Source organism: Lactuca sativa, chromosome 4 (genome assembly GCF_002870075.4).
Source record: "Lactuca sativa cultivar Salinas chromosome 4, Lsat_Salinas_v11, whole genome shotgun sequence".
In the NCBI taxonomy this organism is placed as follows: domain Eukaryota; kingdom Viridiplantae; phylum Streptophyta; class Magnoliopsida; order Asterales; family Asteraceae; genus Lactuca; species Lactuca sativa.
The window spans coordinates 401,996,245-402,008,049 of NC_056626.2; positions in this window are offsets into that span (position 1 = coordinate 401,996,245).

Genomic DNA, 11,805 nt, shown 5'->3' on the forward strand with positions numbered 1-11,805 from the left:
GGGTTGGGGAGAATAATTGGAGGAGGTGAATGAAGTATGATTTCCAAGGGACATCATCTTCATTTAGGAAAGCTTGTTTCAAGAGATTTGGGAAGATCATAAATGTCTAAACCAGACATATTTTTGGGAGATATTCAAGATAGTTGATCTTAAGTCCTTAATATGACACCCAATATGAAATATTAAGGCTAGGACCCAACAAACTATGTTATAACTTAGAAGAGGTATGCCGTAATCCAAGCTATAAAATATTTGAAGGTAGGTGAATGACTATTCACCAATTTCCACCAAAATAAACGAAATGTATTATTAGGTTTTAATTGGTTTTGAAACTCCTAGATCTTTGAGATTCATTGAACTGTTCAATGGCATGTTTCAATCTCGAGTGTGCCCTTCAGGTTTTGTGACTGGGATGCCGAGGATCACAAAACAAGGTGTGAAGTAACCATGCAAATTACTTGGTACCCTTAAGTGTTTACCCCTCAATCGATGTGCCGGTTAACCACACACGCTCCATCGATACTATGATAAACATTAAGTTACCCTTTGCCCACCTTGTTAAATACGAGTTAGTGTGCCGGTTAACCACACACGCTCCACTAACCGACTTAAAACAAAGTGCAAAGTGTAATTTCATGGATTAGCACCTTATTCACATTTTCCTAAGTAACTAAGATTGGGTATTATTAAGAGTTTAGTTACTTAGTATTTATCATTAATACTTTTAATGAAGGGAGAATTATAGTCCTGTCAAACCCGTTCGGCTAACGACCCTCCACCAGTCAAGCAAGCGGTGGGTGAGAGTGGACACCCATTAAGTTGCCATTTTATAGGCAACAACCTTATACCCACCTTATAGACCGGCTTCATGAATGAGGCGTACTAGCGGTAAGACTGACTTTACTCTTATACATATATATATTATTAACTTATAATATTATAAAGTATAAGGGTTGAATTTTAACTCTTTAAAATTCTAAGGGCTAACTTGGAATTAAAGTATTCATAAGTGAAAACTTTTCAAATTCCAAAACTTGAGGGCAAGTTTTGAAACTATTCAAAACTAATTAATTCCATAACTTATGTGTTTAAAGTACTTTTAATCCAAAAACTCTTCAAGTTCCATAACTTGAGGGCAAGTTATGGAAGACTTTAAACTAATAAAAGAATTAACTTTTCTTTATTATATAACTTATGGAATTAATTAAGGTTACACTCTTTTTTTTTTATTATTATTTAATGAAGAGACTCTTGGTCCTCCATAACTTGAGGACAAGTTATGGAGTCATAAAACCATTTAATTAGAACTAGATTCTTCATTCTTGTAACCTTTGCCAACTTTTATGAGTTTTATGAAACTTAAATGTGACTTTTCATATAACTTGAGGACAAGTTACAAAAACACATTTTAGAATCAACTCTTAGATTAATTAGGATTGAAAACAACTATTTCACTCAACTTTTCTATTAATCTAATCAACTCATAAGAACAAGATAATTCAAATCAAACTTTTTAATGTAATTAGTCTAAACCTTAAACTAATACAAAACATGAATCTATTGACAATTATCTTTGAAATTGGATTAACATGAAAATTACCATATCAAAAACAAGTTTATAAGTCCAAAAACATCTTAGGGTAATGTTCCTAGTCCAATTCCAGCCAAAAAAGTCGAATTTATGCTGTCTGGGGGTCCAACTCGTCGAGTGCACGAACCAACTCGGCGAGTTGGATGCTTTTTGCCTTGGACTCGGCGAGTCCATTCATGGACTCGGCAAGTCTGCTGGGCAGATAACATCAAAACTCGATTTTCCAGCTTCTTTTGCAAGTATAACAAGAAAACAAGCCTAGGCTCTGATACCACTGTTGGGTTTTGAGCATTCTAACACTCCTAAGTGTACATGCAACCCTAAATACCTTGGATCTATGTTTTCTCTATTATACATGCAAATATGAACATCCAAGGTATTATCCTAATCTAGCATACTAAACAATGACTATAGCAAGATAGAATACATACCTCATTGATGTAGAAAGTCTTCATGAAGCTTGAGTGCCTAGTGCCCCAAGTGTGACACCTCAAATGGTTCACATAACACCAAATACTCTTGGAATAACTTGAGAGAATTCTACACTCATGAAAATCGGCTAGCCCTTTTACTTCACACACTAGTGACCGATTTTGGTCAAGAATAAGATGCTTATATAGTTAGGGTTACACCATGTAAACCCTAATTGACATGGCCTTTCATTTCCATGATCCATGGGTACACATACACCATGGAGCATCCATGGACCATCCTATGGGTTTTAGCCCAACTTGATTATCCATGGAGCATTAGCCCACTATATAAGTATGGATGATTTGCACAATCAACCCATACATTTAATTAGTCTTCTTTTGATCACTTAATTCATCCTAGATTAATTATTGATCAATAATAATTAAATAATCTTATTATTCTTATTATTAATATACTAGAACTTATAATATATTAATAACCATAAGTGTCTTATTCCTCTCATTTAGTCTATCCAAGTGCATGATGCCATGCAACCCAAATGGACCATGCCGGGTCGGGTCAAGTCTTACCAATTATAGTTATGGACTTAGACATTAATCCAACAATTAGTACCACCCAGATCATAGAAGGTGACATCTCCTGTATTGACTGATTGCTCAACTCAGACCGAAATTCTCCCCTTTCTCTGACTCCTTACTAAAATAATCTGAGAGGCTCTCGATCTCCCTCTCAAGGGACGCCTCTTCGAACTCAATCATGACCGGATAACTGGGGAACCACAAGCATCATTCACTACGAACCATGATACTCATTCCATGACATCTCTTCTCAATATGCTCCGGTGTATGGTACCTGAACCATAACATCACTCCTCAATCCGCTCCGATGTATGGTACTCGAATCATAACATTACTCCTCTATCTGCTCCGATGTATGGTACCCGAACCATAACATCACTCCGCAATCCGCTCTGATGTATGGTACTCGAACCATAACATCACTCCTCAATTCACTCCGATGTATGGCACTCGAACCATAACATCACTCCTCAATCCGCTCCGATGTATGGCACTCGAACCATAACATCACTCCTCAATCCGCTCCGATGTATGGTACTCGAACCATAACATCACTCCTCAATCCGCTCCGATGTATGGTACTCGAACCATAACATCACTCCTCAATCCGCTCCGATGTATGGTACTCGAACCATAACATCACTCCTCAATCCGCTCCGATGTATGGTACTCGAACCATAACATCACTCCTCAATCCGCTCCGATGTATGGTACTCCAACCATAACATCACTCCTCAATCCGCTCCTTAGAACCTCCAGAATACTCCCTGTATCAAGTATGGGTCCTCTGCTTTCAGTAGTACGGGCCCATACTACCTGCCACATCTACCCATACTTTCCACACGGACTATCCCGGAGCTCCTAAGTAGCTACTCGACCTGCTATTTCACCAATCCCATCGCGCGTGCTCGCTCCCCAGCGAAATTCTCTACTCTGCCAGCGCACTCATCTGGCTAAGGTTACTCCCTAGGCTCTGCCTAGATCCCCACACTTCTCTGCCATCAGCTGCTGAAGAGCTCCTAATGATGACAGCCATCTACCTCCTGAATATCGTCATATTCACTTAGTAGCTGACTCCCATCATCAAGAGTTCCACAAAGCACGAAGCAAGCAGCATTTGGGCATTGAAGCGTCCCCTTCAGTATGAAAAACCTCCTTAGGTTATTATCCACTCGCCTTCCTCATTCGCGATGGATATCACTGATCTCTAACAACTCCGCCCAACGTGGGTATCTGGCTACCCTCTCGGCAAGCTCCTTATATGCTCATATAGATACCTCTTCCATATTACTTCCCTGCTCAAATCCCCTAAAGATTTCTTGTTGGACACTCTCGCTCAGCACATACTCAAAAGCACATCACATATATCAGCAACCCTAGGCTAAGGCATCACAAATCAGGCCGATCTAGTCCTAAAATATGAATTGCCTAGCCTGCCTCTAGCATACACACTATCCCATAAAATATATCACAAATATCTCATAACACAAAATAAGGGTGTTTTGGGAAATCACCGTTCGGGCTCTGGCTGATTGTACACACTGCTCTTTTTGCTTTCTCTTTGAAACTCTCATTCTCTTTATAAAAACACATTTCTTTTTGAAAAATTTTCTTAAATCCTCAGTTTGAGTCCAGATTTACCCGAAGGTGAATCCGAATCCGTCAAACCAAGGCTCTGATACCAACTTGTAACACCAAAAATTTCAAAACAATTTTTAGTTGAAAAATAATCGTTTAATTCTTAAAAACACTTTGCTTAAAATCTCATCCATAATCGAATTACAAAACATAACCCCATTTTCACTAGCATAATAAACCAGGATCCTCCAAAACATGACTCTTTCTCTGGTGTGTACAATCGAGCCGGTGCCGTCCCGTGATCCTAAGAGAAACCTGAAACACATAAGACAAAACATTATAAGCACGAATCTTAGTGATTTCCCCAAAATACCACACATAACACATATTAGTCACTCGAGGCTATAACTCTGTGGGTCCGTGGACCCTACTCTGTGAACCCTCTGGTTCTAACTCTGTGAACCTTCCGGTTCTAACTCTGCGAACCTTCCGGTTCTAACTCTGTAAACATGCACAGCATAGATCACATAGAAATAATGCGGTACAACACATAACATACATAACATACAAATACTTTGTCACATATCTCTGGTTATCTACTCAAGGTAAAGTATAGTGAGAAGACTCACCTGGGAAGCAGAAAGCAGATATCCCCACACTTGATCACGAACTCGCCACCGCCTAACACATAAGGCAAATACTCTCATGAATATAACTCTCGAGACTAGAATCAACCCTCTCTTGGCACCCTCTTATGGGTAAAAGACCATTTTACCCCTCTCTTGGCCCAAAGGCCACATCGCTGACCAAACCCTAAAAGTCAACAAAAGTCAACAGTCAACTTTGACCGGACTCGGCGAGTGCACTAGGGAGACTCGGCGAGTCTATACATGTCCACTGACTCCCTTGGATCCTCTCTTGACACGTCGAGTATTTCTCTGACTCGACGAGTTTCTCCTGGCATAAATCATGGGGCCACCACGACTCAACTCGACGAGTCTCAAGAACAACTCGGCGAGTTCCGGCTTGACTCAGTTCCCCCTTGACTCTCCCTGACTCACTGAGTTGACCCCTCAACTCGACAAGACCACTCGCTAAGTGGTTACGGGCAAACTTCATTCTACTCGCCGAGTCTGTTCTTCAGACTCGGCGAGTCCATGCCATGCATAACTCAAACTCACTTCTGAGGTCAGATCTGTTCCATACAATCATAGATCTGGCCTCCCCAGGCATGATAATCACGTAAAGTCCAAACCTTGGTGCTCAAACAACAACTATTTGCTCCTAGATTATGTTTTAGCCCCATATCTCATAACTCTAGGTCAAAACTCCCATGAATACTCATAAAGCTTCTCTGGACCTCTATGGATCTCATCCCAAGCCTCATCTCCAATAGGGACGAAATGGACATCAAATCTAACCAACAAAGGGGTCAAGAAACCCTAACCCCCATGTTTATCATGACAACAGAAAAGGACGCCAAAATATACCTCCAAGATGATGCTCTGAGCTCCAAAATCGAAGGATGTCCACCTCCCTTGCCTCCTCTTAGCTAGAATCTCCTTTGCCTTGCCAAACAAAGCTTCAAAGGTCAAAAATGGCCTCTTCTCTCTCCCAAAATGCTCAAAATCTCTTTAGGGTTTCTCTCTGGGGTTGGTGGCCGCAAATGATGGCCATAAGCCCCTTTAAATAGGTCTCAAACCCTGGAAATTAGGGTTTCATTAAACAGTGTGGACTCGCCGAGTCCAGACGCGAACCCGCGTACAAAACTGCGATCCTACTCGACGAGTTTGGACTCTAACTCGCCGAGTCTCCTCACAGTCACCCAAAAATAAAGAATAAAATAATACTTAGGAATCTGGGGTGTTACATGGTGGTGGTTGTGTGCGTGATTTGTTGTGTATAACCGTATCTCATAAGGATAATGATGTGTAGATCCTTGCTTGGTTAGGAAACGGAAGGAAACTAATCACCACCACCTGTTAATGCCGTTCTGCTGCCTGTTGTCGCCGCTCTGTAACTGTTAGCCACCATCTCGGGTGGATGTGGGCTTTCGGGTGCGTTTGGATTGATATTTGGATTACCTTTGGTGTTGTATCGGCTGAAGATCATAATCACCACCACCATGAGGTGGTGGCTGCCACCATGCGCCACCGCCAGCCACCACTAAGGTGGTTGTGTCTATTTGTGTGTTTGTATTAGTGTATATGTGTTATTTGGGTTTTTGCTTTGTAATATTGTAACCGTTGTTGAATAATAAAATAAACTCATAACCACCACCATGAGGTGGTGGCCGCCGCCATGAGCTGCCATTGACCACGACTACCCGAGGTGGTTGATATGGGCATATTTAGTTATAAAATTCATGCATTATCTTAATACTTTATGTTGATTTTATCTCATTTAATGAACAAAAGGTACTTAATTAGTTTATAATTTCATTTTTCAGCAACAATTACATGCTCGGATGGAAAAGGAAGCGGAACTAGCGATTGGAAGCTTGAATCTTGGATTTTGAAGAAAGAAGGATGTTGCTGGACAGCTTGACCCCTCTTCAGTGTTTTGGCCATATCTCATAAACCGTAACTCCGATTGACGAGATTCAAAATGTTCTGAAAAGTAGACACAATTTCGGACGACTTTCGTGTTTTGAGAAAATGCTGATTCGAAACGTACTCGGCGAGTAGGGTCGATTACTCGCCGAGTTGGTCAGAAGTTTCGCGATTCTGGACGCGCTGACTTGCCGTACACGGGTTTTAAGTGACGGACTCGCCGAGTAGGTCACTGGACTCGCCGAGTAGCCTCTGTTTTGTGAAAATCTATATAAAGGGACTTTCAGATCGATATCATAGCATGGGGAGAAACCCTAGGAGGCTGAGAAACGATTGGAAGTGCTGCTAGGTCGTGAGGGACTGAAGAATCAACCCTACATTCAATTGTGAAGAGAATCAAGACAATTTTGGTTTATTCTTAGTAACTTTTTGATTTGAATCATGTTTACATACTTTGATTTAGTTTTTGAGTTTATGTTTACTGCAATCATGAGCTAAAAACTTATTCTTCTGTTAGGGTAGACAATTTTGTGAACATGGATTGATTATTTGAGCAGGATTATTTTTAATTGGTAATTATGTTTTGTTAAGCTTGTTAAAGAACCTTATGTGTTGACAATAACTATTCTTCTGTTAATAAATTAGTAATTAAGTTGTATGAACATCTCTTAGTTATTAATTTCATATGATTTATTGTGACCACATAGTTGTATGTCTAGGAATAACGAATGTGAAACTAGAATTAACTAGAAGATAGGTAAGTTAATATGTGAGATTGTTTGATGAACATCAGCAATAGGTTAATTGAAGGGTCAATTTAATTAAACATTACAAGTCTTACTTAACCCGAATCAATAATCTAGGAAACCCGTTAATTTAGACATCTGGCCATTGCTTGAGTTAATTTGTTTTCTAAGAATTAGGAATAGCGAACGTGAACCTAATTATTTTAATCGGTAGCCAATAAAGAATTAATCTGATACATTAAAATCATCCATGGGAACAAATGAGTCGTACCTAAACAGAAGTCCTCTTTACTATTGAATTTAGTTGGTAATTAATTGTTTTAGTTGCTAGTTAGTTAATTTGTGTGTTGGTTATTCTAATTAAGTTTCTAGTCTTGTAAAACTAGAGAAAACCCCCTTTTTGTTATTTGTTTTATTTAGATAATATTAGCATTTATTTTAATTGTTTACCATTCCCTGTGTTCGATACCCTACTTGCTTGAACTATATTACTAATCGATAGGTACACTGCCTTTCGTGTGTTTATTTTGTGTCTAAGTTAGTAGGATTAAAACTAGTTGGTTTTACACACATCAGTGGTAGTGGACAGTACCCGACTAACAAAACCCTAATGGTCCTAATGAACCCTAATTAATCAAAAAGCTATTGGTCCTATTGGGATATGAATGGGTTGGAAACCCTAATTAGGTGTAACACCGAAATTTTCAAAACAAAATTTTCATTTAAAATCGCTTATCTCTTTAACACTTTTCATAAAAATCTCCTATTTATTTTAATTACAATACATAACTCTTTTGTTCAATCAATTAATAAACCAGGATCCTCAAAACAAATGCTTCCTCTGGTGTGTACAATCGAGCCGGTGCCGTCGCGTGATCCTGAGAAAACCTAAAACATATAACACAAAACTTTGTAAGCACGAAGCTTAGTGAGTTCCCCAAAATACCACTCTAACACATATTAGCCACTCGAGGCTATAATCTCTGTTGACCCTCTGGTCAGTGTGTCTCAGTGGGACCCTCCAGTCCCAACTCTCAGTGGGCCCTCTGGCCCTAACTCTATGGACCCAAAGGTCCTAACTCTGAGAACTCTTAATCACATATCACAATAAATCTCAACACATAAATAGCATACAAATACACTGACACATAATTCTAAAAATACCACATATAACATATATTAGCCACTCGAGGCTATAACTCTGTGGGCCCTTGGGCCCTAACTCTGTGGACCCTCTGTTCCTAGCCCTATGGACCTTCCGGTCCTGACTCTTATATACACACAACATAAATCACATAGAAATAATGCAGTGCCACACATCACATAGATATCATATAATATCTCTATCACATAACTATGTTACCACTCTAAGTAAAGTATAGTGAGAAGACTCACCCGTCAAGCAGAAAGCAGATATTCTCACACTTGAATCTCGAACTCGCCACCGCCTAACACATAAGGAAAATACTCTCATGAATATAACTCTCGAGACTAGACTCAACCCTCTCTTGGCACGCACAAAAGGGTAAAAGACCATTTTACCCCTCTCTTGACTCTAATGTCCAATCATTGACTAAACCCCCAAAGTCAACGATGTCAACTGTCAACCTTGACCAGACTTGTCGAGTGCACCAATGTGACTCGGTGAGTCCATGCGTGTCCTTCACACTCCTGGTCCTCACTTGACTCACTAAGTCAACCCTCCACTCATCAAATCAACACTGATCGCGAATCGCGGGACAACTCGTCCCAAATCGTCGAGTATGATTCTTGACTCGGCGAGTCCAGTCATGGACCAAGTCCTCTAGTTCCCTTCCGACTCACTGAGTTGTTCCTCAACTCGGCGAATCACCAACTGTGTGATTATCGGGAAAACCCTAGCCCTACTCGTCGAGTCTGCCCTTGGACTCGACGAGTTCATGCCATGCTCAAACTGAAATGACCTCCTGAGGACAGATTCGTTCCTCCAATCTATAAATCTGGCCTTCCCAAGCATGATAATCACATAAAGTTCCGATCTTGGTGTTCATGCCAGGGCTCAAGAACTCTATTCGAAGAAATGACCCCTAATAAGACATCCTAGTATCATTCCTTCCATTAATACAAATAAAGCTCAGAGGGTTAAGGTCTCTGAACCTCTTTGGATCCAGATCCAAAGCCTTAACACAAGAAGGGGCCAAATGTTCACCAAATCTAGTCTCTAAAGGGTCTAGAAAACCCTAACTCCAAAAATAATCACCAAAACTGAGGAAGGGTCAAATCAATACCTCAAGAATGATGTCTCTGGCTCTGAACTTCACAGAATAACACCCTCTTCAGCCCCCCTCTTTCCCTGGTCACCTTCTACTTGCAATAACACTAACACAAGGATCATGGTTCGCTCCGGCACGGGAACGGGCTCGTGGTTTGCAATTCGCTAGGTACCCAAAATCCGGTACGGAGAGGGGGGGGGGGGTAGGTTCATTTCGGTTCAATTAGGTACCATGTACCATATAAAAAATCATTAAGTCCAAGACTCTAAATTCAAAAAAAATATTTTGATATTAATAATAAAATATTTAATATTCAATAAAAATTCTTTAGTACGTAACCCATTAGACAAAAAACTTCAAAAACTTCAAAAATAATTGAGTAACATAACCCTTTAAAATCACTCTTTCCTCTATCTTTTTCGATTCCCGTTGTCAACAACCTCTTCAACTAAATTTTCCCACTGCATGTGTTCCAATCTTGTACTCGAACTTTCCAAGTTTGTGTTATCAAGATCAATGTCCCATTTTTTTTTGCGGGCATGATTTGTACTCTTCAGAGAAACAAGATTGAAGCCGAATATTTGTGTAACGACTCAAATTTTCAAATAAATTTTCATTTTTAAATAGTGAAAACATTTCCATTAAACGACAAAATCTCAAGAACAATTGTTTTCAAATTCATAACATTTACAATTTTATTTCCAATATTAGAGTGTCCCATAAAAACGCCTGGAAGAGTGCATGTCGCGCTATCAGACCTTGCCCTTGCCCTTAGGCTCAGAAGTACCATAAATAGATCAACAAACTGTAAGCTAATGGTTAGTGAGTTCCCAGAGCATACCCCACACAATCCACATAATCACATAATCATATTAGCTACAAAAGCTATATGAACCACATAAGCTACACATATAAACATATATGGATGCCGTTGAAGCCATCCAAGTTCTTACACCAAGTGCCACGGAAAACCCCCATGTGGTCTTTTACTAGCCGCCACTGGAACCCCTACGTGGTCTTGGCTCATTACCGTGGGAACCTCCACACGGTCTTCCTTAAGCATAGAAATATCATATAGACTAAGCATGTAAACATACTAGGAAGTCATGGAATCCCACCAAGGACTTATACTAAATGCCATGAGAACCTCCTCATGGTCTTAGCATATTACCCCGGGAATTGCCCGTGAATTTCCATACGAGCATACCACATATAAAATTAGCATACTCCCTAGCACATAACCAATTATCATATTACATAATACAACTTCAGCTAGTGTACCACTTATCACAAATGGGTCGGCCTTGGTGCCTTCGACCTATTGGTATGGTGAGGAGACTCACCTCTCAAGAATATTGAACTGATAAAATAGGATCAGATAAGTCCCAATGTGCAGCTCCAACTCAATTGCCTATAACCATCATGTGATCAACTTGTCAAAATCCCGAAATACCATAAACAACCTTAAAGTCAAACTTTGTCAACCCTGGTCAAAGTCCAAGTCAACAGTCAAGGTCAACAGTCCATGTTGACCCCAACTCGTCGAGTGCATCCAGCAACTCGCCGAGTTGCTTGAGTAATTCGTTAACTCGCCGAGTTACTTGAGTAACTCGTCGAGTTCCTTAATGTCAAGAAGACCAAAAACTCATATAGGCCAAAAACTCTAATCTTTCACCGAAATTGCTCAGAATCTCGAAAACGGGTAAACCCTACCCGACTCGTCGAGTTGGCTAAGGGACTCGACGAGTCCCTTCAGTCCTTTTTGTGTTCGGACATTTTTAAGCTACCCCAAAGCTCCAAATTACAGATCTAGCCTCCTAGGGCATCGTTTCCACGTAATGTTGCAAACTTTTACGTGCATGCAAGGTCTTAGATGCCAAAACCAAGCTAAGGGACGGGTTTAAGCCAAAGAGAAGGACCAAATGTTCGATTGGGTACGATGTACCATTGATATACCATATAAAAAAATCCTTAAGTCCAAGACTCTAAATTCAAACAAAATATTTTGATATTAATAATAAAAATTCTTTAGTACGTAACCTATTAGACAAAAAACTTCAAAAAGTTCAAAAT